The following is a 27576-nucleotide window of genomic DNA, read 5'->3' as shown; positions in this document are numbered from 1 at the left end:
TCATCAAACTTCAAAGTGTACTTTGTGACAGTCATTCTATTCTGGGTCAGGTTAGTAAACTCATCCACCTTTGCAGCTCAAACTGCCACTGTAACGCCCTGGATAACCAAGACAATTACACTGTGTATTTTAAATAGTGCTTAACTCGCTAAATGATTCGTTAGGCCATAAACGTGCATCTAAGTGTTATTAATGTCCAAGGTTAAAATTTCAGTCAAAAGGAATGGATATTTTATTAAAAACGTTAAGTTGTACATGGGATCCCATAAAAGTGTTTACAAAGTTGTTTACAGTCAAAAATGGTCATTACCATTCAAAATTTACAATCCACCGACCTAAGCAGCAAAAATAGGGTTAAACCCTAGTTCCCGTGAAACACGTTGGCCGTGGAGGTCAAGCGAGTGCATTTGTACATGTCGCCACCTAAACTCTCCACTTAAGGTTGGGTAAGCTTTTTTTTTTTCCTTTACCTACACTGCATAGCACCCGTGAGCCAAGGCTCAACAAGAAGACTTATTACTGCATGTATACAAGTATTAATAAATGATCATTCTGGGCTTGCATCCCTAATCAGATGATGACTATGAAGTCATTCTGGGGTCTTGCGACCTGGAATACTGACTATAAAGTCATTCTAGGGTCCTGCGCCCTGTATAGATGACTAATAAGACATCTTGGGATCCTACACCCTGAATAGATGACTAATAAGACATCCTGCGCCCTAAGCCATGTGAGCATCAAGTCATATGAGCCATTTTAGCTTTGGCTCTGAGTAACTAGTCATAGACTAGCCAAGCGCTTTGGTTTTCTTCGACCAATAGGTCGGACGGGCATACAATGCTCTTTTTTATTAGATCTAATCATATCGACAAGCGTTCAATGCGTTATTGCCTCGCTTGACTCATAAGCCAGTTCCATACGAGCAATGCTCAATACTATTGCCAATCATGACTTATAAGTCAAAGCTTAACGACTAGCATTTAACACCATTATCGTTTCTGACTGATAAGTTAGTGTGTTGCTCAGATAAACAATGCATTCAAGCATTTATAATGCAACAGATATCAAAATATAGAGCAATCAACATATCTTCAACAATACTCATGTATGTCACATAATGGGAGCAACTTTCTTACCTCAGGCTCAAGCGTAAAATAAGTTAAGAACGACCCTTGGGCACGATCCTGACCTTAGGACCTTAGTGCTAACCTAATCATAACCAAATATGAAATCCCGTCAATAAAATGAGTAATAAAAGAATCTCAAACCAAGTCCTAGCCCCCGAGACCTCGAATTGTACCAAACCAGGTAGTAGATTCGATCATGAGCCATAAGGTTTGAAAACACGCTCTAAAAATATACGTTGACTAAAAAAAAACAGGCGAGCTGGGACTTGCCCCTAAGGGTCGCGGGGTGCCTCCCAGAAAAACAAGCCCCATGTCTAGGTGCCAAAGGCGGGCCGCGACTTGCCCTTGAGGGTCACAGCGCACCTGCCAGACAGAGCCCAAGTATCTGCACTCACCCATCTCATCCCAGTGAATAGGTGATCTGCACTTCCTACCATACATCATCTCATAAGGAGCCACTCCTATGGTCGCCTGGTAACTGTTGTTATAGGAAAACTCTGTTAGGGGTAAATATTTACTCCAAGATCCCTCAAATTCCAGTACACATGCTCTCAGCATGTCCTCCAGTATCTAGATAGTCCTCTCAGACTGACCATCGGTCTGAGGATGATAGGCTATACTAAACTTCAGCTGCGAGTCCATTTCCTTCTACAAACTTCCCCAATACTTGGAAGTAAATGTGGGGCCTCGATCTAACACGATCAACCTCGGGGCTCCATGAAGACATACGATATCTTTTACATAGAGATCTGCGTACGATCAATGGTATAAGTCGTATTCACTGGTAGAAAGTGAGTCGATTTGGTATATTTGTCTACAATCACCCATACCGAATCGTGCTGACCTACCGTTTTGGGCAGTCCCACCACAAATTCCATTGCGATGTCTTCCTATTTCCACTCTGGGATATCTAAGGGCTGTAGCAATCCTGCTGGTCTCTGATATTCAGCTTTGATCTACTGACATATTAGACACTTGGCTACATACTCAGTTACATCATCCTTCATCCTTGGCCACCAATACAAAGTTCTTAGATCCCTGTACATCTTCGTGGTGTCGGGATGCAAAGAATACAGAGTAGTATGAGATTCATTCAGAGTCTCCCGTCTAATAATTGCATCCATCGGAACATAGATCAGACCTTTATATCTTAGTAAACCCATATATGATACTGTATAGTCTCTAGCCATACTAGTTAGGACATCCTCCCTAATTTTCACCAACTGTGGCTCTTGTAACTGAATCTCCTTTATCCTTTCTAGAAGAGGAGACTATAGGGTAATGTTGGCTAACTGGCCCACTACTAACTCAATCCTTGCTCTAGTCATTTCCTCTGCTAATTTCTTGGATATCTGCCTCGCATTGTACAACTGTCCCAGACCTCTCCAACTTAGGACATTTGCCACCATGTTGGCTTTCCCTGGATGATAAAGGATATCACAATCATAATCCTTCACTAGTTCCAACCAACGCCTCTGCCTTATATTCAAATCCTTCTAAGTAAAGAAGTACTTGGGGCTCTTATGATCTGTATATATATCACACTTCTCTCTATAAAGGTAATGCCTCCATACCTTTAATGCAAAGACTACTGCTTCCAACTCCAGATCATGGGTAGGATATCTCTGCTCATAATCTTTCAACTGGCGTGAAGCATAAGCAATCACCTTCTCTGCTTGCATAAGGACACAACCTAACCCTTGTCTCGAAGCATCACAATAAACCATGAACTTCTCCTGATCTGTCGGAATACTCTGGACTGGGGCGGAAATCAGACGTTGCTTTAACTCCTGGAAGTTGTTCTCGCATCTGTCTGACCATGTATAATTCTGATTCTTAAGCGTTAGTTCTGTTAGTGGGGTAGCTATCCTTGAGAACCCTTCCACAAACTTCCTATAATAGCCTGCCAATCCAAGGAAGCTTCTAATTTCAGAGGCATTCCTTGGCCTTGGCCAATTCCTAGTAGCCTCAATCTTTGCTGGGTCTACCTTAATCCCATCCTTACTAACAATATGACCCAAGAAAGTCACCTGAGGTAACCAGAACTCACACTTCTTGAACTTCACAAATAACTTGTGTTCCCTGAGTCTCTGCAAGACCAATCTGAGGTGTTGCTCATGCTCTTCCTCTGACTATGAATAAACCAAGATATTGTTGATGAAGACAATAACGAATCGGTCTGATAGTCCTTGAACACTCTGTTTATTAAGTCCATGAAAGTTGCGGGGGCGTTTGTCAAGCCAAATGACATAACGAGAAATTCATAGTGCCCAAATCTAGTACGAAAGGTTGTCTTTAGTATATCATCCTCCTTAATCCTCAACTGGCGATAACCAAGCCGAAGATCTATCTTCGAGAGTACCATTTTACCTTGCAATTGGTCAAATAAGTCATCTATACTTAGCAGAGGATACCTGTTCTTAATAGTCAACTTATTCAGTTCCCTGTAGTCTATGCACATTATCAGAGAACCGTCCTTCTTCTTCAAAAATAAAACTGGCTCACCCCATGGAGAGAAACTGGGTCTAATAAAACCCAGATCCAACAACTCCTGTAACTATACCTTGACTTCCCTGAACTTTGCTGGAGCCATTCGGTAAGGTGCCCTAGACACTGGCTCATTCCCTAGTGCCAGCTCAATAACAAACTTAATCTCCCTGCATGGCGGCAACCCTGATAACTCCTCTAGGAACACATCTAGGAACTCATCGACCAACCTAGTTTTTTCATTTCCCACTGGGCCGACCTGAGTGGTATCCACAACACTGGCTAGAAATCCTATGCAACCTCCTTGTAGCAGAACTCTAGCCCTCAATGCTGAAATCATATGCACTCGAGGTCCATGAACACGAAGGGTTCCTCACCCTCAGGTTCAAAAGTTACCATCTTCTTCTTACAATCAATGGTCGCCTTATATCTAGTGAACCAGTCCATTCCCAAAATCATATCAAAATCAGTCGTAACCAACTCTATTAAGTCAACTGACAATTCCCTGTCATCCACCATCAGTGGGAATGATCTGACCCATCTCCTGGAAACCACCAACTCCTCGGTGGGTAGTAACGTCCCAAACCCCGCAGCATAATAATCACAGGGCCTACACAGTCTATGAATAATCTTACTAGAAACATAAGATTGTGTAGCACTAGAATCAATCAGCACAGTATAAGAAATGCCAGCACTAGAAAGGTTACCTATGACCACTGAGTGCCTAGCCTCAGCCTCAGCCTGTGTCGATGCAAATACTCGAGCTGGAGTCGAGTTGTCTGCCTTCTTCGATTCCTCTTTCTTTATTCTTGGGTAGTCCTTCTTGAGATGCCCCACAATCCCACATAAGACGCATGCCTTTGCCCGACACTCTCCCAGATGATGTCTTCTACATCTGGCACATTCCGAATATGTCTTCCAATTCTCATTGTCACCCAAGCAGCCAATCTATACACCCAGTGGCCTCCTATCAGGTCTAGGAGCCAAAACAGTATCCGAGGTCTTCTTTTTCTGGTCATTGGGGCCTCCGCCCCTACCTGATCCTGTAAAGGGAAGTCCCATTCTCCTCATATCCCTTCTGGCTGCATTCTCGCACTAGATCTTATTCTCAGCACCCTCTATAGTATGGGCTCTCTCTACTACCTGAGCATATGTCATCACTCCAAGTACTGTAGTAATTCTGACATCCCGGGCTATCATAGGTTGTAGCCCATGAAGGAATCTATCCTTCCTTGTCCCTTTAGTGGGCACCAAATCTGCAACGAACTTGGCTAGTCTATCGAATTTCAGAGCATATTCGGTCACTGACATATTCTCTTGTAACAATCTACTTAATTCCTCGTCCTTTGCAACTTAAACGGCCTCATTATAATGCTTCTCATTGAAAAGGATTTTGAACTCCTCCCACTTCATTGTTGCACATCCCTAGTCTGGGCCACCACCTCCCACCAGATTCCGGTGTCCTCTCGAAACATGTACGTGGCACAAGCCACTCTCTCATTGCCCGCCACCCTTATAAAATCCAGGATATATGTAATCATATCCATCCACTGTTTTGCCTTAAGTGGATCTGCACTACCATAAAAAACTGGAGGGTGCTATTTCCGGAACCGTTCATACACTAACTCCCAATGATTCCCTAATTCTGTCTACTGTTGCACGGCCGATACTGGGGCAGCAGATGGGGCCTCTGATGCAGCATTCCCTGCCGGAACCTGCTGTTGCCTCAACTGGCGAATCTCTTCATCCTGTCTTTGCAGCCTAGCTTGCATGTCAGCAAGCATCTATTGTCAGTTCTCAGGGACTGGCGGAGGGTTCTGTCCTTGGTCATTACTTCCGACCTAATTCTCAGTGCCGGTTGGCTCATTAGATTGCCCTGGAAGCATACTTCCAAGTCTACTTGCAATCAATGACTCGGCTTATCGAGCAGTAATAACAATATCTCATACCAACTCACGGTTCAAAACCAATCGCATAAGCATCCACAAGCATTACCAATGCTAATTAGCATCCTAGTAATTCCCACATAAACAATCATGCTAGTAAGAAGAGCGATTCATAATCATACTTACATAAGATACTAATAAGTACATTCTTGGCATGCTTACACATAACCTGATGCTATTAAACATTTCCAATACTCAAGGGCAAGAAGAATGATAATAAGCATTTCCTAGCATGTATAAACATTTAACAATGCTAATAAGCATTCCTTTTCATACATGCACATACAACAGCGCTAATAAGCATTTTTGACATTTAAAAGCAATGATGACGCTTATAAGCAATCCTACAACATTTACAAGCGTCTATCGTGCTAATAAGCACATCCTTAACCTACATACAGCAGTCAAGGGACAGGCCCTATCAGAATAGCTCATGCTTCTTATTTAAGCTAGCATGTAACGCATGTACGGTTCATTTAAGCAAGTACACACATAATTATATTAATAGTTACCTAACCTTGAGTCGAGCTTGTCTTTAGCAGGGAGTGTACATGCCCAGTACATCATCAGGAACCCTTAAACCTTGGTGGCTCTGATACCAAGTTGCAAGGCCCTGCTAATTAGGGTATGTTACCATGTGTGTTTAAAATTAGTGTTGGACTCGCTAACCGAGTCATTTGGACTAAACATGTGATTAAGCCACTAAGAGTTTAGGTATTTAAATTTTTGGTCAAGTCGTAAACATTTTCATTAAACAAAAACTTTGGTCTATACATGGGATCCCAAAATACAAGTTTAAAAGTCGGTTACAATTTCAAGGTTAGAAAATAAGACGACCTAGGCGGCAATACAAGGTCCAACCCTAGCTTCCTTGAGCTTCTCGCCCATGGTGGTCAAGCGGACTGCATATGTACATGTCATTGCTATCGCTCTCCAACTCATGGCTGGCCAAGCTTCTCCTTACCCTTACATGCACCACAAAACACCTGTGAACCAAAACACTCAGCAAGAAAACATATTCAACAATTCACAGAGTAATACAATCGACTTAGCAGTAATAACTAGAACTAAGCATAAACACAACACATATTAGCAACCATGGAGTTGCACTCCCTTTTTATTTATTTGGCATCCGAGCCAGTCAAGTGCTTAGTGCACCCCCAAGGTGGCCCAGCCACAATGACCTGCGTTCAAGGCGTGTAATGCCGGTCTCAGCTCATAAGCTGAGTCTTGCAGATCCTCGACTTATAAGCTGAGCCTCAAAGACACTCGACTTATAAATAGAGCCTTGGAGATCCTTGACTTATAAGTTGAGCCTTGGAGATCCTCGACTTATAAGTCAAGCCCCTTAAATCAAGTGTGCCCTCGACTAGTAAGTCGATCCTTAACTACAGAGAATTGAAGATACAGCTGCAAGAACTTCTGGATTTGGGATTCATCAGGCCTAGTTATTCTCCATGGGGCGCTCCAATGTTATTTGTTAAGAAGAAGGATGGGACTCTGAAGATGTGTATAGACTACAGAGAATTGAATAAGTTGACTATCAAGAATAAGTACCCTCTACCAAGGATTGATGACTTGTTCGATCAGCTGCAGGGAAAGACGGTGTTCTCAAAGATTGATTTTCGATCTGGTTATCACCAGCTGAGGATCAAAGATGAGGATATACCAAAGACGGCCTTCCGAACACGGTATGGGCACTATGAGTTTTTGGTCATGTATTTTGGTTTGGCCAACTCCCCGGCAGCTTTTATGGATTTGATGAACAGGGTGTTCAAGGACTTCTTGGATCAGTTTGTCATTGTCTTCATCGACGACATCTTGGTATACTCCAGTTCAGAGGAAGAGCATGAGCAGCATCTTCGACAGGTTTTACAGAGGTTAAGGGAGCATCAGTTATACGCCAAGTTTAAGAAGTGTGAGTTTTGGTTGCCGAAGGTGACTTTTCTTGGGCATATAGTTGGAGCAGAAGGGATTAAGGTGGATCCGTCCAAGGTAGAAGCAATAAGAGATTGGTCGAGGCCAAGGAACGCCTCAGAGGTGCGGAGTTTCCTTGGGTTGGCAGGCTATTACAGACTGTTTGTAGAGGGATTTTCAAAGATTTCTTCACCAATGACAGAGTTGACGAGGAATAATCAGAAGTTTGTTTAGTTAGAGAAGTGTGAGAACAGTTTCCAAGAGTTGAAGCGACGGCTTATTTCTGCACCCGTGCTAAGTCTTCCTTCGGAGGAAGGAAAGTTTGTAGTCTACTGTGATGCATCGAGGATGAGTTTAGGATGTGTGTTGATGCAGAATGAGAAAGTTATAGCTTATCCATCGCGACAGCAGAAGGAGTATGAGCAGTGGTATTCGCACTGAAGGTGTAGCGACATTACCTGTATGGGGAGAAGTGCGAAATATACACTGACCATAAGAGTTTGAAGTATTTCTTTACTCAGAAGGATCTAAACATGAGATAGAGGCGTTGGTTGGAGCTGGTTAAGGATTATGACTGCGATATCCTTTATCATCCGGGGAAAGCCAATGTGGTGGCAGATGCGTTGAGCTGGAGGGGCCCAGGACAGTTGTATAGTTCCACTCACATCTCTAAAGAATTAGCTGATGAGATGGCCAGGGCAAAGATAGAACTGGTGGTAGGCCAGTTAGCTAATATTACCTTGCAGTCAACCCTACTAGAGCAGATCAAGGAGAGTCAGGTCGTTGACACACAGTTGCAGGAGGTTAGACAACATGTCTTAGCGGGGACAACTAAGGATTATTATGTTTCTGAGATTGGTTTGCTTCGATATCAGGGACGGATTTATGTTCCGGCAGATGAGAGGATCAGACAGGAGATACTGGATGAGTCTCACACTACGCCATACTCGCTTCATCTGGGTACCACGAAGATGTATCAGGATCTACGGACATTATATTGGTGGCCCGGGATGAAGACGAATGTGGTAGAGTATGTGGCCAGATGTTTGACATGTCAGCAGGTAAAGGCTGAGCATCAATAATCGGCGAGATTGCTTCAGCCTTTGGGTATCCCATAGTGGAAATGGGATGACATCACTATGGATTTCGTGGGAGGACTACCCAGGACAGTGGGACTTTGTGACTCGGCGTGGATGATAGTGGACAGATACACTAAGTCAGCTCATTTTCTGCGAGTGAAGTCAACTTATACAGTGGAACAATACGCAGAGTTGTATGTGAGGGAGATAGTTCGTCTCCATGGGGTTCCAAAGTCTATTGGATTTGATCAAGATCCTATCTTTACCTCCAAGTTTTGGGGAGCTCTGCAGAGAGCCATGGGAACTTAGTTGAAGTTTAGCGCAACTTTTCATCCTCAGACTGATGGACAGTCTGAGAGGACGATTCAGGTACTGGAAGACATGCTTAGGGCGTGTGTGATTGACTTCGAGGGATCTCGGAGTAAGTATCCTCCGTTGATCGAATTCTCGTATAATAAAAGTTATCAATCCATGATTGGAGTGGCTCCTTATGAAATGTTATATGGGAGAAAGTGTAGATCGCCCATTCAATGGGATGAGATGGGTGAGAGAAGGTATTTGGGGCCAGACATGGTTCAGAAGACCAATGAAGTTATTGAGAAGATTTGTAATGCCCCAAATTTCCTAATAAGGTTTAGGCCTTGATTAGGAGGTCGGGAGGGCCATAATTGATTTATTACGATATTTAATGATTATATGCATGTTTATGTGAATTATATTATTATATGATGGTAAATGCATGCATATGGGTTCATTTTTAATTATAAGGGAATTTTGGTAATTTGGCCCATTGAGGGCGTGATTGTGTATTTTCGTGCATGTGGGTGAATTATAAATAATACTGCATCCTATGTGGATCGTTTTGAGCCATTCGGCATGAGACGATCATGGAATGCAAGTTTTCGGTCTAGTCATAACGGGATTAAGTTCGGGGCTCGGAGTGAGTCTCGGGGTAATTTGGTAATTAGAACGTTGCCGGGAATAAAAGGGTAACGGGATATGAATTATCGATATTTGAGAATATTGAGAATAACGGGAATTGGAGGGTGTTAATTATAATTAACGAGATAGGCGGGAAATGACGATTTTACCCTTGAGAGTCTTTAGAAGCCTTTATTTGACCTAGGGGCAAAATGGTCTTTTCACCCCTAAGATATATGTCAGCCCTTTGAGTTTAGAAGGTTGTGGAAGTGTAAAAATAGAGCATCATCATCCTCATCTCTCTCCCTCACCCGTACACCATTTCTCCTCTTTCATCCTTTGGAATTTTTGAAGCCAACTTGAAGAACCAAGCTAGGAGATCAAAGGTGGGAGTTTAGGACTTTAGTTCATCCATTGAAGGGGGTCTAAATCCAACTTGAGGTAAGGTTTCTTCCAAGAACTTAAGCTTTACCCTGTTTTTCTAATAAGTTTTCAGTTGAGGATTTTGATGTATTAGTTGAGAATTAATGGAAGTTCTTGAGTTTGGTTGCTTGGGTTTTGATGAGGGTGTGATGTAGATGAGGTTTGGGGGTTGAATTTGATGTTTTGATGATATTTGGGATTGGTTTTGAGACTTGGTTTCAGAGGGAAATCGCAGGGGAGAAGACCAAAATTTTCTTTGGTTTACTGATGGCGCCCCAGCGCCATTCCTGGTGCCCCAGCGCTAGGCAGAGCTGATTCTGGGGCTCTCTGACTTTGGGGCAGCGCCCCAGTGCCACTAGACAGCGCCCCAGCACTAGTGCATTTCCAGCAACCTATTTTTAGGGCTCGGGATGACTTTTAAGGCTCGGGGGTTGGTTCCTTTACCCCGTTTGGGTAGATTTAGAATCCCGAGAGTGCGGGATGGATCCCGGGAGTGAGGTTTTAGATTATAAACCCTTTATGATTTATTTTATTGATGGCATTCCATATTTGGTTATGGCTAGGTGACCGCTAAAGGATCAAAGGATTGATCGTTCTCAAGGGTCATTCTTTTACTAGTTCTTGCTCGAACCTGAGGTAAGAAAACTGCACCCCATATGTGACAAGCATGGTTACTCTTGATGCATGTTGGATGCTTAAATGTGGACATTGATAGCACATTGAATGCTTGGAAATCTTGCTCATTTGCATATGGTTATTAATGAGGCATTCTGGATGATTAAGTGTGATGCATGTGATGCACGAAAAACATGTGATTAGGGCATGCCATGAGTATTGACTGTGGGATTGATCAGAGCTTGAGTCTCTGTGTTTGTGCATGATCATAATTATGCTAGCAACTGTTAAGTAAGCATATGACATATGTTTGGTAGCAATGCTTACTTGTGCATGGTACTGACTCATTAGTCAGAATTGGCAAAGGTGTTAGTATCAACTGTGAAGTTGTAACTCATTAGTCAGGTTCGCCAGTGGTACTGGGCACTGGTCACATGGTGCTGACTCATAAGTTAGGACGGCCTTAGCGTGTTCAATGCAAGCCAATAAAGATTATATCTAATTGATATCTGCATTGGATGACTCAAAGAGCATTAATGCTGGACCGACCTCAAGTTCGATGAATATTATAAGCGCTTGTGTGACTTACCTATCAGTCACTCATCTGTTAAGGCTAGTGGCTTACCTAGCAGCCACTCTTCTGTTTAAAGTTAGAGACTTACCTATCAGTCTCTTGTCTGTTTGAGGCTAGTGGCTTACCTAGCAGCCACTCTTCTGTTTAAAGTTAGAGACTCACTTATTAGTCTCTCGTCTGTTTAAGGCTAGTGGCTTACCTAGTAGCCACTCTTCTGTTTAAATTAGTGACTTGCTTGTCAGTCACCTAGTATGGTTTTCTAGAACCTCAAGTGATATTCACTCATCTGTTTAAGAGCTATAAGCTCTGTGTGATTATAATGATAATCATTTGATAATGTTTATATGAAATACTGTGTTTTCTTGTTGGGCTTCGGCTCACGGGTGTTGTGTGGTGACGATGTGTACATATGCAGCTCCTGGGAAGTCCTCGTGTTGCACCCCTGAAAACATCATTTTTTTTTTTCCCTTTAAAAATCCACCTACGGCTCAAAAGTTTGTATTTTTTGTTTTAAATCTTTAAAAACTCATTTATTTCGTTTTCCTTGAGGGGTTAATACCGTGGTCACTAACAAGCAGCGAATAAGAAGTTCCTAGTCAATCCGGGGGAGAAAAGGGAGGACACACGCGCTCGCTATAAATGAATATTGCGGACCAAACATTCCGGGTGCGATCATACCAGCACTAATGCACCGGATCCCATCAGAACTCCGCAGTTAAGCGTGCTTGGGCGAGAGTAGTACTAGGATGGGTGACCTCCTGGGAAGTCCTCGTGTTGCACCCCTGAAAACATCATTTTTTTTTTTCCCTTTAAAAATCCACCTACGGCTCAAAAGTTTGTATTTTTTGTTTTAAATCTTTAAAAACTCATTTATTTCGTTTTCCTTGAGGGGTTAATACCGTGGTCACTAACAAGCAGCGAATAAGAAGTTCCTAGTCAATCCGGGGGAGAAAAGGGAGGACACACGCGCTCGCTATAAATGAATATTGCGGACCAAACATTCCGGGTGCGATCATACCAGCACTAATGCACCGGATCCCATCAGAACTCCGCAGTTAAGCGTGCTTGGGCGAGAGTAGTACTAGGATGGGTGACCTCCTGGGAAGTCCTCGTGTTGCACCCCTGAAAACATCATTTTTTTTTTTCCCTTTAAAAATCCACCTACGGCTCAAAAGTTTGTATTTTTTGTTTTAAATCTTTAAAAACTCATTTATTTCGTTTTCCTTGAGGGGTTAATACCGTGGTCACTAACAAGCAGCGAATAAGAAGTTCCTAGTCAATCCGGGGGAGAAAAGGGAGGACACACGCGCTCGCTATAAATGAATATTGCGGACCAAACATTCCGGGTGCGATCATACCAGCACTAATGCACCGGATCCCATCAGAACTCCGCAGTTAAGCGTGCTTGGGCGAGAGTAGTACTAGGATGGGTGACCTCCTGGGAAGTCCTCGTGTTGCACCCCTGAAAACATCATTTTTTTTTTTCCCTTTAAAAATCCACCTACGGCTCAAAAGTTTGTATTTTTTGTTTTAAATCTTTAAAAACTCATTTATTTCGTTTTCCTTGAGGGGTTAATACCGTGGTCACTAACAAGCAGCGAATAAGAAGTTCCTAGTCAATCCGGGGGAGAAAAGGGAGGACACACGCGCTCGCTATAAATGAATATTGCGGACCAAACATTCCGAGTGCGATCATACCAGCACTAATGCACCGGATCCCATCAGAACTCCGCAGTTAAGCGTGCTTGGGCGAGAGTAGTACTAGGATGGGTGACCTCCTGGGAAGTCCTCGTGTTGCACCCCTGAAAACATCATTTTTTTTTTTCCCTTTAAAAATCCACCTACGGCTCAAAAGTTTGTATTTTTTGTTTTAAATCTTTAAAAACTCATTTATTTCGTTTTCCTTGAGGGGTTAATACCGTGGTCACTAACAAGCAGCGAATAAGAAGTTCCTAGTCAATCCGGGGGAGAAAAGGGAGGACACACGCGCTCGCTATAAATGAATATTGCGGACCAAACATTCCGGGTGCGATCATACCAGCACTAATGCACCGGATCCCATCAGAACTCCGCAGTTAAGCGTGCTTGGGCGAGAGTAGTACTAGGATGGGTGACCTCCTGGGAAGTCCTCGTGTTGCACCCCTGAAAACATCATTTTTTTTTTTCCCTTTAAAAATCCACCTACGGCTCAAAAGTTTGTATTTTTTGTTTTAAATCTTTAAAAACTCATTTATTTCGTTTTCCTTGAGGGGTTAATACCGTGGTCACTAACAAGCAGCGAATAAGAAGTTCCTAGTCAATCCGGGGGAGAAAAGGGAGGACACACGCGCTCGCTATAAATGAATATTGCGGACCAAACATTCCGGGTGCGATCATACCAGCACTAATGCACCGGATCCCATCAGAACTCCGCAGTTAAGCGTGCTTGGGCGAGAGTAGTACTAGGATGGGTGACCTCCTGGGAAGTCCTCGTGTTGCACCCCTGAAAACATCATTTTTTTTTTTCCCTTTAAAAATCCACCTACGGCTCAAAAGTTTGTATTTTTTGTTTTAAATCTTTAAAAACTCATTTATTTCGTTTTCCTTGAGGGGTTAATACCGTGGTCACTAACAAGCAGCGAATAAGAAGTTCCTAGTCAATCCGGGGGAGAAAAGGGAGGACACACGCGCTCGCTATAAATGAATATTGCGGACCAAACATTCCGGGTGCGATCATACCAGCACTAATGCACCGGATCCCATCAGAACTCCGCAGTTAAGCGTGCTTGGGCGAGAGTAGTACTAGGATGGGTGACCTCCTGGGAAGTCCTCGTGTTGCACCCCTGAAAACATCATTTTTTTTTTTCCCTTTAAAAATCCACCTACGGCTCAAAAGTTTGTATTTTTTGTTTTAAAAAGCTGGACCATCCTTGAGTCGGAGAGCTTAGGTGACGATGTGTACATATGCAGCTCCTCGACCACCATGGCTGAGGTTTGAAGGAAAGGAACTAGGGCTAAACCCTATTTTGCCGCTTAGATCAGCTGGTTGTAAATATTTTCTTGTAATAGACCTTTAAATTATATTTTTGGGATCCCAATGTATACAGTAAACGTTCTAGTGAAACGTTATATCTTAACCAAAAATTTTAATCCCTAAACCGCTAATCATACTTAGTTACATGTTTATGGCCAAATGACTCGATTAGCGAGTTTAGCACTGTTAGCAATGTGCAGCGTAACGGTCCCTGGAGGTTGGGCGTTATAAGATTCGAGCCAGAATGCTCGCTTCATAGAGTAGACAAAAAAGCTACGCGAATCCTAAGCATAGGGATGTGGAGTTCCAGGTTGGGGACCACGTGTTTCTGCGAGTATCACTACTGAGAGGGGTGAGGAGATTTGGAGTAAAGGTCAAGCTGAGCCCTCGGTTTGTTGGACCTTTCGAGATTCTAGAAAGGATTGGACAGGTGGCTTACAGATTGGCCTTGCCACCGTCGCTGTCAGGAGTTCATGATGTATTCCATGTCTCCATGTTGCGAAACTATGTTTCAGATATGACACATGTGCTGAAGTATGAGGACTTAGAGTTGCAGACAGACTTGTCCTATGAAGAGCGACTAGTTCAGATTTTGGATCGGAAAGACAAAGTCTTACGGAATAAGACGATTATGTTGGTTAAAGAGTTGTGATGAAATAGCAAGGTCGAGGAAGCGACCTGGGAGTTAGAGATAGCGATGCGGGATCAGTATCCCGAGCTATTCATGTAAATTTCGAGGACGAACTTCTCAGTAGGAGGGGATAGTTGTAACGACCCAAAATCATGTGTGAATTTATTGATTAGTGTGCCGGGAGGGCATAATTAGTTTATGTGTGAATTTATTGATTTAATGCATGATTACATGATAAGCATGCTTGTATGATTATATAAATGTTATATTTGTGAGAACCACATTATTATATGGGTAAATCTGCAGCAGGCGACTTAGGGCGATCCTAGGGAGCTAGATAGCGAGAAAGTCACAATGGGGCTTAATTTTTGACTTTGGGCAAGTCAAGGGGTATTTTAGGTATTGGATGGTTATTTGGATTACCGAATTATGAAAATAAATAATTTGAGATATATTTGAGGTTAGGAAGTCTAGGTGGGAATATTGGGGAAATTTTACCATTTTGCCCTCAGGGACGTTTCCAGTACCCCGAACTTTGGGATCAGCTTAATTGCCTGAGGATAGACTTAGGAAGTTTTAGAAAACAGTAGAACATAAAAATAGACTGACCCTCTATTTCCTCTTCCTCTCTCTCTCTCTCTCAAAGGAAACACACAGAAAATTTAGAGGTTTTGGCTGGAATTCTGAGAATTGAAGCTGGGATTTAGAAGATTAGCACAAGGATTAACTAAGGGCTCAATCAAGGACTAAGGTAAGGATTGATTTCCACTTTCTGTTAATGAAATTCTATGATTTTGAGTGTGTTCTAAGTGGTTTTTGGGTTTTGGATTTGAAGATTAAAGTGAGGATAGAACCTTGGAAGTTAGCCCAAAAAGCTCTTGGAGGATTGGTTCTACAGTTGAGGTAAGCTCTAATTTAAGGTTTAATGGCTGAGTTATAGTGTTTCCATGGCTGGGTTTTGTGTTATTGAGTTAGAAAGTTTCAGTGATTGAAATAGGTTTTTGATGGGTTTCTAGTTTAGGTTTCAGCTGGGTTATGTTGTTGGAATCTTGTGGGAAGTCTTTGGGTAATTGAGTTGGAGTAGTTTTGGAGGAGTTTGAGTGAGGTTTGGGAGTCAAAAATGGAGGTTTTTCTTGGTTTGAAGGGGGTCGGGCCACGCCATAGTTCTTGGTGAGTCGCGACCCTTTGAAGCTAGTGTGCGCTGAGGAAGGAGGGCGGGTCGCGGCATGGTCTGGGTAGGGCCGCAGCCCGTGTCTATTTTTGAACATGGGGGAGCCTCTGGTTGGGGCCATGTCGCGGCATGGGTGGCTAATGCTACAGCCCTTAAGGGATTTTGGGATTTTGAGATTCTAGACTTGGGAATTTAACCTAAGGTGCTCGGGATTGAATCTTTTACCATGTTTGGTGGAGTTCAATGATCCGGAGACTAGAAATTTGTCTGGAAGCTCTTTTAAGATTGTTGATGGTATCCTATATCTTGGTTGGTACTAGGTGCTAAGCTAGGGCTCGGGGATCGGATCGCGCTCAAGAAGCAACGCTTGTAGTCAGTACACTTGGAAACTAAAGGTGAGAAAACTGCACCCAGTTGTGTATTTGTAACGGGACTAAGGGTTCCCTAATATGTATGCTTTGGAAAGGATGGTATTATGCCATGTAAATAGTAAACCAACGGCCTAAGAGTGCCAAAGGTTACACTATTGCACAAGGCGCGGCTCAGCCACTGGTAGCCAAGGACAGCTTATTATGCCCTGAGCTCGGTTTAAGCGGGCCGGAGTCAGTGGGGTAAACAGAGGGTGCAGCGTAAGTTGTCGGCCCTAGTTATTATGTGACTTGACTGTTATTAATGAGCGGTTGCATCTTTGATTCTGATTACATGCTATGTGATTAATGTGGAATGTTAAGTGTTTGATCATGCTTAAAGGATTATTCTCTTGTTATGATTGTTGTGATGTATATTATGTTTTCTTGCTGAGCCTTGGCTCATGGGTGCTACGTGGTGCAGGTAAAGGCAAGGGAAAATTTGATCAGCCCTGACTCGGAGAGCTCTGTGAGCGGAATGTACATGACCAACTGCTCAGCCACCACGGTTGTGAGGATAACAGGAACAGAAGAGCTATAAATGTTTGTTTTTCCTTAGAGTGGCTGATGGTAGTCTGTATTTTGGAAATTTTGCAAACTAACTTTTAAACACTATTCTTTTTGGGATCCCATATGTAGATCTGTTTGAATATATGAAATGTACTTTTGAGACCAAATCATTTTAACCCTAGCACATCTATGGCTTAGTGACACGTTTTTAGCTAAATGACTTGATTAGCAAGTCCTGCTCCTTTATAAGTACACAGTGTAGCGGTCTTGGCTATCCAGAGCGTTACACCCCAAGTTCCAGAAGTTTAACTCTTTAGTTTCCTAAGCTTTGTCCCTTCAATCTTCTCAAAATTTCCAAGCTACCAAGGAGAGAAAGACAACTACGGGAGAGAGAGAGAGAGAGAGAGTTTTCCTTCTTTCTTTCTGAATAGTTCAAGGTCTCAGCTACCTAAACCAAACACTTCCCTTTTACCAAAAAGTCCAAAATACCCTTATAACTAACTTAAATCCTATAGTGACATCAGGGCAATTCCGTCAATTGCCACTTCCTGTAGATCCTTAAGTGCTCCTCTAAATCCCCAACTACCTCAAAATAATAATCATCTAATCTCCCATTACCCGATAAATCCTGGTAATGTACTAAATTACCAAACTATCCCTGCGCTCACCCCGAGCCGGGTATTTTACCCAGTTGTGACTTTTCAGCAAACTTGCTCACCAGGATCGCCTCGCGTCGAGTAACTCAAATATCTCCACATAATAATGTGATCCCAATCACATACACACATTCACAATTATACCATCAACAGGTCAAGTTACTAAAATGTCCTTCTTATAAGAAACGGGCCCACACGCATATTTAATAATTCTAAACATGCAAGCATGATTATATCATAATATAATCCACATAATAACATGCTCATAATGCATTAGCACACAATTAAAACAATTATTGCCTCTCGGCTCTCTAATCTAGGCACTAAACCATATTAGGGAATTTGGGACGTTACACTAACTCAGCCAAAACTTCAACCAAACAATTCCAATATCAAAACCAAACCCAAACACAACGTAACCACCAGTTTAACAATAAAACCCAAGCTTCATAAGACCTAAAACACTACCAAATAGCCAATTCAAAGATCAAACTATCAAGCTTATAATTAACCTTAAAAACAGAGTAAAACTCAAGGTTAAAACTTAAAATAATTACCTAAACAATGAATCAACACCTCCTAGCTGCAGAAATTCAATCCTAAACCTCAAGCTCTAGAACTCCAAGCTTGAATCCTTAACCTTAGCCTCCAAAAATCACACTGAGAGAGAGAAAGGGAATGGTCAAGAGAGAGAAAAAGAGTACTATGTTTTCTGTGGTTCATTCTGTAGCCTTCCACCTTGATCAAGACTATCAAATTAGCCTAAAATGACTAAAATACCCCTAGTGCCAATCTAATCCCTCAAAGCCACCCAAAGGCAATTTTTTCAATACCAACTACCCCGTTAATCATAATTAATGTCTAACAATTCCCATCATTCCCAATATCCTCAAATAATTATCAAATCGTTTCCCATTACCCGCTCAATCCGGTAATGTACTAAGTAGCAAATTACCCCTAGGCTCACCCGAGCCCGGTAATTAACCCCGTTATAACTAAACAGCTAACTTACTTCCTAGGATCGCCTCATGCCGAATAGCTAAAATATATCTACATAATAATGTGGTCTCCCCTATATATCGCATACATGCACATAAATATACAAATATATCCATATAATAATACAATGCACATAATCATGCATATAATCATATAATAACACATTAAATCAATTATGGCCCTCCTGGCCCCCTAATCCAGGCACTAAGCCATATTAAAGAATTTGGGACATTACAGCCACATTGTAGTATTTATCATTAAAGACATCTCTGAACTCATCCCAGGCCATAGTAGTAATCCCTCATCTGGGAAATGACTTTCCACCAGATGCGGGTGTCATCCCTCAACATGTAGCTGGCACAAGCGCCTTCTCATTTCCTTCCACCCTTATGAAATCTAATGTGGAAGAAATCATATTCATCCAATGCTCTACCCGCAATGGGTCTGGACTGCCCTCAAAGGTGGGAGGGTGCTGCATCCTGAACCTTTCATACAAAGGCTCCCACCTGTTCTCCATCATAGACTGGGTTGGCACTGGTGCCACAGCCTGTGAAATTTGTAACCCAACATCACGACGAGCAGTCTGCTGCCTCAGTTCTCGAAGTTCATCTTTAGTTTGTTGAAGTCTAGCTTGCATTTCGACAAACATTTGTTGCCAGTTCTGTGGGGCAGGTGGATGGTTCTTACCCTGGTTGTCATCTTCAACCATATTGTCGCAGAGTCTAGTTGATCACCGAGGGATAAATTCAATATGCCTACAATCAATGATGTCACACATCAGGCAAGATAACAACATCCAAAAACCACCTCCCAACCCAATCAGTCAAACACAAACATCAAATCAACATAATGCACACATTGCATAAACGTATAACAATCAAAGGGGCATTGCCTTACCATCATATACATATTGATCATGCTCTATCTATATCCATTAGGCAAACACAGATATTCAGTTAAACAATTAAACAAATAATTCACTCAATATCGACCAACCCTGAGTCGAGCTTGTCTCTGACAACGAGTGTACATGTTCAGTCAATCTCCAGGAACCATAAACCTTGGCATGCTCTGATACCAAGTTGTAACACCCTGCTACCTTAGATTCGTTACCATGTGAATTTAAAACGTGTCATTAGCTTGCTAATCGAGGTTTTAGATCAAAAAGTGTGATTAAATCATAATAACAACTCATTTGATGGAAATTAAGTATAAAAGGTTTGGTCATGCATTAAAGCTATAAAAGTGATACATTGGGATCCCAAATACTATTTCAAAATGTATTTACAATTCAAAAGTTAAGGTACAACCGACCTAAGCGACAAAATCAAATGTCTACAACATGTCCCTCAAAACAACCCCGGTCATGGCAGCCAGGTAGGTAGAAACATGTACGTGTCACTCCATGCTCTCCAACTCATGCTTGGTCGGCCTTTCATTTTCCCTTACCTACACCATAGAACACCCGTGAGCCAAGGCCCAACAAGAAAACTCCAAACATAGCATATGACAATTCAATCCAGTAAATGCACAACTTTAAACAGATAACAGACTATTCACATAACGACTTGTGCCGATCCAGGTGCTTTACGAGGCACTCGATTCACGCTCTTCACTGAACGGGTAAGTATAACACCATAAATAACCATGCCATGGCGGCCTGCATTCAACATGCTTATTGTCATTGGGCCTGCATTCAGCATGCTTATTTTCGTTCCTGGACTTCGCCGATCCTGGCCTTCGCCGATCTCGATCTTTGCCAATCCCGGCATTCGCCAATCAATCATAACCATGCAAACATAGCATAACAACTACAAATATTCACACGCAACATTAAACACAAACAATCAAGCCACCCCCTGCTCTACAGGCATAAACAATTTTCTTACCTGTGTCCCGAGCTGACTGACTAGGGTGATCCCGAGTACAATCCCCTAAACTCGAGCCTTGGTGGTAAACCCTTGTCGCAACGCAATAATAATAAACATCCATCAAGCTCAAAACTAATTAAGAACTTCATAATAGTATTCTAGCCTCTAGGACCTGGAATTCTACTTAACCATGTAGTAATATCATTCACTAGCTTAAAAATGTGTTTCTGGCATTATTCCCTATTTAAGCCACAACCCAGCCCCTTAGGGCCGCGACGCGCTACAAGTCCGAGAGCTTTGGGGCTCTTTTCTGGGGGACATAAGCCACGGCGCGCCTCAGCGTGCGCTGCGGCACATGGACGGTTTCAGAGGCTCCACAGCCTCTTGGGTTCATACGGGCCGCGGTGCCTGAAGAACAGGGTCGCGGCTCGAGCTTATGAACCCAGTTTTTCCCCTGTGTTTTCACGAGCTAAATCCACCCAATTTAATACTTAACCCAAAATTATGTCCATAATTCATATCAAAGGAACATCAACAGTATTAATATCCCAAAAACTATCCCATAATCTCATTAAAACTCAAAATTAGACCTAAAGTTTAAACTTAAACAAAGCCTCTAAATGACAACTGAAACTACCAAGAATTTAGAATGAATCCTTACCTAAGTTGATGATCCAACCCTGAGCTAAACCTAATTACTTTGGACTTCAATTCCCTTTAAATTCCAAGCTTTCTCCCTTGAATTTTAGCAAAAACTCCCTTAGCTAAAAAGAGAGAATAAGGGTATCGAGAGAGAGAAAGGGGAAGGTTGAGAGAGTTGTATTTTGTCTTCTGATTAGTTCTAGAGTCCTAAGGTAAGTCCAAGTCTATCCTTAGCTTCCAAAATGTCCCTAGGTTATCCTTATCCATTTAATGCCTCCAAGGGAAATCCCGTTATTTGCCACATTCCCACTAATTCCTCGAGTATTCCTATAAATCTCCAATTAATCCCGACGTACCCAAATAATCACTATATAGCTACATGTTACCCGGTAACCCCGAACATGTACTATGTTCCCAAAATACCCATAGGCTCACACTGAGCCAGGTATTCAACCCTTTTGTGACTATTCCACAAATTTACTCCCTAGGACCATCTCAGACCACATATCACATATATATCTCCACAATATTGTGGTCTCAATCATAACACACACACATAATCACATTTATGCTCTCAACGAGCCAAAATTAAAAATATGCCCTTATTAACGAAAACGGGCCCACATGCATATTTAATTCACCTAAACATGCATTTTTAATCATATAATCATTTAACCCACGTAATCATATCCTGATACACATATATCATAATTATGTAATGACATAATTAAATTAATTATTGTCCTCTTGGCATTCTAATCAAGGCACTAGGCCTTATTAGCATATTTGGGACGTTACAAGGACGAGCTAACAAAGACAGTCAAGAGTGGAAAACGTTTAGCAAAGGAAGTCAAGTCTGAACTTGTAAACTTCCTCAGGAACAATCAAGACGTGTTCGCTTGGTTGCACAAGGACATGGTTGGCATAATCCCCACAGTTATCATCCATGCTCTCAATATAGACAGAGACACATTTAAGCATGTACAATATAAAAGGAGATTGCTCGATAAAGAAAGGTCAAAGGCCTTAAAAGAAGAAGTCCAAAGGGTAAAAGAAAATGGGTTTATAAGAGAGGCCTTCTACCTCGAGTGGGTTTCTAATCCCATCCTAGTACCAAAACCCAATGGCAAATGGAGGACTTGTGTAGATTTCAATGATCTAAACAAGGCAGGACTAAAGGATTGCTTCCCCCTACTAAGAATATACCAACTAGTCAATGCCACTGTAGGACATGAAGTTCTCACATTTATGGATGCTTACTCGGGGCATAATCAGATCAGTATGCACTCTCCTGATGAGGAACATACCAGTTTTAGAACTGACGTAGGTTTGTATTGTTACAAAGTAATGCCTTTCGTTCTAAAAAACATTGGCATGACGTACCACCAACTAGTAAATATGATGTTCAGAGACCAAATAGGCGAAAACATGGAGGTCTGCGTTGATGACATGCTGTTAAAGTCAAAAGATGTTGGGGGGCACGTGAAGGATCTATCAAAATGCATTGTCATCCTTAAGCATTACAATATGAAGCTTAACCCCTTAAAGTGCTCATTTGGGGTAAGCACGGGCACGTTTCTTGGTTTCATTGTCAATGCAAGAGGTATAGAAGCTAACTCGGAAAAAATCAAAGCTTTGATCAACATGAAATCACTACAACAATATAAGGGTTTTATGACTTCATTTAGGAGACATTAAAATTCTATAATGTCTTTCGTAAGGGGAGATGTTAGAAGTGGAGTCATCATAGGTGCACTTTCAATGCCTCCCATTGGGAGATGTAAGAGACATCCCACGTCTCCCAATGGGAGAAGTTGAAAGGTGTCAAAAAATGAGAACTTTCAACGTCTCCCATTGAGATTCGCTGAGAGGCTTTTCAATGTCTCCCATTGGGAGAAGTGAGAGACATCCAACGTCTCCTAATGGGAGACATTGAAGGGTCTTCCATTTGTTTGTATGTTTAATTATATTTGAATTCTAGTCGAATAAGTAATGGACATCATGAGGAGTAGGAGCAACCCATCCTTGATCATGATAGAGGATAAACAATGCTAAAAGCATTAAGTATCCATTTGGTGTTATTTGGAAAGGAGCAACGTTGAAGTAATCTGCGATGCTCCTAAAATAAGGATGGAGGGGAAGAGTGGCGCCTGCCTAAATATTATACCTCGACCATGCACTATACACACCACCAGGACTGTGCGCCCGCTCGTTGGTTTGAGGATGAACTAAATCTACCCCCAAGTCCATATTTTTAGAGGTACTCCCCAACTACCCGACTCGAGAGGGTGTTGACCGGAGCCACATACCACTTAACTTGCCTCCTTGAGTGGGCTTTTCTTTTCACGATGAGTCTTATGACGTCGATTATATGCTCGTTGTCAAATTCAATCTCATCAAAAGTCACATCTTGGGGTCGTTCCTGTGGTTGCTCTTGTTTTTGTTGTTGTTGCTCAGGCTGCTTTCTTTCAAGTTGTTCGGGTTGTTGTTGTTGGATGGGTTGCTCAGCATTTTGCCCATTGGTCGCATACCTTGCAACCTGGGGATCCACAGCCGATCTTTGTCTAGTTGTTTGCTTGATCCTAGCCATATATGGAGAGCATAATGAAACAGTTATGGCCTCTTAAAAATGAAGACCTGCTCGTTGCCCTCCTACTGGTCAGAATTCCGACCGGGAGTGGATTAACAGAGCTAAGATGTACAATAAAAGTCCAATTATTTGGAAGGAATTTCCTTATTCCTTGCTCTAACTCCTCAATCGTCAGGCAATATTCACTATCAGGAACAAAATTAAAATCATAATGTGAGTGCTCACCAAATTCATCAGATGGTTTTGGAATATCACGATTGAGGTCCATATCTGTTCAACTTCGTTCCCCTTCATCAGCCAGTGTTTGTAGCAAGTCCGAGTCAATAGAATAATCACTCCCCCAATGATCGCGTGCATACATTTGGTGAAAAGTAAAGGGGAGGTAAGCTATTCAACTAGCCTATATGTATGCCTAACTAAGTGTGAGCTATTCGAGAAACACGATTCTACGCTCAAGTAGAAACTAGTGTGGATCTAAAAGGCAGTTATAAAGTATTTTGCGAAAACTTTTCTCACCAAATTTTTTTCAAGAAAGCAAACAGGACTTCTGTGAGTTTGCAAAAAATTCTCTCAAAGCCAACAACAGGATCAAGGGTAACCTGAGACCTAAAATGACTTTCCTACTCCCTAAACAAACATCTTCCTAGAAAATCAACGATTTTTGCAAGAAAACAGCCAAGTTTTTTTACGTAAAAATCAAGAACATCAAGAAAACATAGATATGAAATATTCAAAAAGTTCATGGAAACTATGCGACAAGTAACAAAGAGTCATGAAAACACAAAAAATGAAGTTAGAAACTTACTGTGATGAAGATTTGGTTGGAAGACTGGGAGAAAATGGAATTTTTGGAAAAGGAAATGAAGAGCAAAGTCACGAGTCAGAGAGAAATTCACAGAAAGAGAAGGCTTGGAAAGTTTGAAAGTGTAAAGAATGAAAGGTAATGGGAAGACCTATTTATAGGCAGTGACTCGGGAGCGAGCAGATGACGTCAACTTGGAAAATTCATCATGAGTTTCTAGGGTGATGTGATGTCATGCGTGTAGGTTGGTAAAAAGATGTCTTGTGTTTGTGCTAAAAAGGTGCAATGATGGCAGGGTAAGAAAGCGTGTCAAACGCCTAGGAAACCCAAAAGCGGTCAATTGTGTAACATCCTGCAAATTCTACCTTAAGGGAAAAATAATATTTATTTAAAAAATGCGATTTAATTGGAAAATTATAAAAATAAAATCGGTGTTGAATTAATTATATTTAGGAAAATAGATGGATTTATGTCCCAAATTATGTATTATTCTTTGGAATACTTAATAAGTGACATTAAAATTTAGAAATGAAGAATAAATTGAATTTAAAGAGTTTTACTTTTGTTAAATTATATTATTATTTATTGAGAAATAAATAATAAGAAATCTTTAAATTGATAAATGAGATTTATCAAGATTTGAAGATTTATGTTTTAAATTATGAGATTTAAAATAAAAGAATTTTCTTACCACTTAATTATTGTATTATTCAAGAAAATAAATACTAAATTGTTTTTAATTTGAATAAAAATAAATTCTAGGAATTTAAAATAATTATGACTTAAAATTTAATTTATAATATTGGATCCAAATATAAATTGGCAAGATTGTTAATTTAATTAGACATGTGAAATGAAATTTGATTAAAAAAAATAATTTTAATTATCAAATCAAATAAGAAATTGATTAATTAACTAAATTTTACTAATAGTTTAATTGGGAGAAAAATAAGAAATACAATAATAAAAAAGGGGGAAATTAGAAACCCTAGTTTCAAACAGTCTTCTTTCTCCCCCTCTCGAATTCTCTATGTTCCCTCTCTCCTGATACAACTCTCTCTCTCTCTCTCTCTCTCTCTCTCTCTCTCTCTCTCTCTCTCTCTCTCTCTCTCTCGCATCCCAGTTGGCCCAAGCCAGTTGAACTAGCTCCGGCCACCATCCGTCGACACGCGCAGTACTAACAACACCACAAGCTCCCAAAACCCCCAACCATAGAGCCTCGCTGTCGTACGCGCTGCCTAGCCCAGTCAAAGGGTCGCTTGAAGTCACCACAACCATGATTTTTTTGAGCAAAATGTGGCCACTCCAAGCCTCTATATGAGCGGAGCTGCCACCACCATTGTACTGAGCACACTATTGGGAGCAAAACCCACTTGAGGATCGGGCCCAAAAACCACTATGGGTGTTTGTCAGAATCCGTGGAATTCTAAAAGGTTTTGGCTTAGTTCCGGCCACCCCGAACCGTCATGGGTCACTCCACCACCTTCTTTAGTCTACTCGTGATCAGGGCTTTCAAGCCCAACCAATTTCATGACCCAACCGCCATTGTAGGGGGGGTGCCGCCACCATTTTTGTCGGAGCTCCGCCATGGGCTTCGGCCAACAACAACGTGAAGTGAGAAGCCTTTTGGCACTATCCCAAGCACTATGTTATAAATTCCTAACTCAGATTTTAATTGTTTTGAGTTTTGAAATTTATCTCAATTTAGAAAATTAAATTCAATTATGTATGTTCATAGTATATTAAGAGTAAATTAGTCTACTGAATTAAACTGTGATATATCTGTCTGCTCTGAGACTATTATATACTTTGATTACAGGTTTTTAAAATTTGGGAATGTCTATTTTGCAGGCGTTATGCTGCCCGTTTTCTTAGAAAACTTATGGACTCGTGTTGAGTTAATTTTTTTAAAATCATTCGTTGTTTTAGAATTGGTTAGAATAGCAATTTCTAAAGATTAGCAAATTATGAATATAAATTTTAAGCTGTATACTAATATCGATCAGGTTAAGTCCGTGACAATTATTATCGGTCAGGTTCAAGTCTGTGACAATTATATTTGATCTGGTTCAAGTTCGTGACAATTATTATCTGTTTGTCTCAAGTCCATGACAATTACTACTAGGTCCGGTTTAAGTCTGTGACAATTATTATCAGTCTGGTTTAAGTCCATGACATTTGGCCATTATCTAGTCCAGTTTAAGTCTGTGAGAATTACTATTAGGTCTGGTTCAAGTCTACGATGATTCGACTTAGACGAGTAACCCAATATTAACTAGGAGTCTTTGTAAATCGGTGTGAGCATATTTACACTGGTGATAACATCTATGACCTATTGACCAATGCTTACCCTTGGTGGGACTATGTGTTTGGAATGGATAATGTTGATGCTCGATTATCATTTTTATTGGTATGCATGTTTAGGGAGTACCTGTTAGCCCCAAATCATTTTGGTAACTCCCAAGTTGACTTCTAAGGTCAACTTTGGTGTATTGTCAGCTACCTTGCAGGTTGATAGTATTATTGATTATTATCTCTGTGAATTGAATTGCCGCTATATTATTAGATTTGGTGCAAGTCATGAACGATTTGAATTAAATGCTCAAATTAGGTTTTGTAGAGGTGATCAGTTAAGGGGTATGATTAGATGAATGTGATTTAGGAAATTATGTCAAGAAGGACTTGTAACAATTTGATCATAGTCCATGACCAATCTTAACATATTAAGGAGTACACATAGGTTATCGTTGTCCAGTTAGCCTTGTGACCTAATTAGGCGTCTCTTTCTCTGGGCTCAAGATTAGTATACAAGGCTAAAATTTTGTACGTTGGTTAGAGTGTTGATTCTTGAGCCTTTATACAGAATATGTTATATAGAATAGCTAAAGGCTCGTTAAGGGAGATTATAGTCATGTGATAGTCACGAAATTATTATTAGTGGGGTAGGAAGGTAAAAGTTCTCAGTTAGGGTTTATGTAAATAGGTGCTCCTAAGATTATCATAGACCATAGCGTTTGCACGAAAAAATGTTTCAAACATTGTGGTCTTGAGGGTGTGGTATCACCGTAATTAATAAACTTGTCGCCACCCCTTAGTGAAAGGTTATAGATGAACCCTAGTTGAGGGATTTTATTTTGCGTAGTACTGTGATATCGGATGAACATAAGCCTATGCTACTTTCTTTAGTAGCTAATA

At 41.2% G+C, this 27576-nt stretch overlaps 7 non-coding genes across 7 annotated transcripts; all 7 read left to right on the top strand.

The window, feature by feature from the left end:
• The first annotated feature begins 11753 nt into the window (after positions 1-11753).
• On the top strand, positions 11754-11872 carry LOC133813055 (5S ribosomal RNA). The gene has a single exon (XR_009884101.1). It is a non-coding gene; the product is annotated as a 5S ribosomal RNA (ribosomal RNA).
• A 221-nt stretch (positions 11873-12093) lies between these two features.
• On the top strand, positions 12094-12212 carry LOC133813708 (5S ribosomal RNA). Its single transcript, XR_009884712.1, has one exon. It is a non-coding gene; the product is annotated as a 5S ribosomal RNA (ribosomal RNA).
• A 221-nt stretch (positions 12213-12433) lies between these two features.
• On the top strand, positions 12434-12552 carry LOC133813602 (5S ribosomal RNA). Its single transcript, XR_009884611.1, has one exon. It is a non-coding gene; the product is annotated as a 5S ribosomal RNA (ribosomal RNA).
• A 221-nt stretch (positions 12553-12773) lies between these two features.
• Positions 12774-12892, top strand: LOC133813161 (5S ribosomal RNA). Its single transcript, XR_009884200.1, has one exon. It is a non-coding gene; the product is annotated as a 5S ribosomal RNA (ribosomal RNA).
• Positions 12893-13113: 221 nt separating this feature from the next.
• On the top strand, positions 13114-13232 carry LOC133813497 (5S ribosomal RNA). The gene has a single exon (XR_009884506.1). It is a non-coding gene; the product is annotated as a 5S ribosomal RNA (ribosomal RNA).
• A 221-nt stretch (positions 13233-13453) lies between these two features.
• Positions 13454-13572, top strand: LOC133813390 (5S ribosomal RNA). The gene has a single exon (XR_009884404.1). It is a non-coding gene; the product is annotated as a 5S ribosomal RNA (ribosomal RNA).
• A 221-nt stretch (positions 13573-13793) lies between these two features.
• On the top strand, positions 13794-13912 carry LOC133813000 (5S ribosomal RNA). The gene has a single exon (XR_009884052.1). It is a non-coding gene; the product is annotated as a 5S ribosomal RNA (ribosomal RNA).
• The last annotated feature ends 13664 nt before the right edge of the window (positions 13913-27576 follow it).

This window comes from Humulus lupulus, chromosome 1 (assembly GCF_963169125.1).
Source record: "Humulus lupulus chromosome 1, drHumLupu1.1, whole genome shotgun sequence".
Taxonomy (NCBI): domain Eukaryota; kingdom Viridiplantae; phylum Streptophyta; class Magnoliopsida; order Rosales; family Cannabaceae; genus Humulus; species Humulus lupulus.
This window is presented reverse-complemented; position numbering and strand designations above follow the sequence as displayed.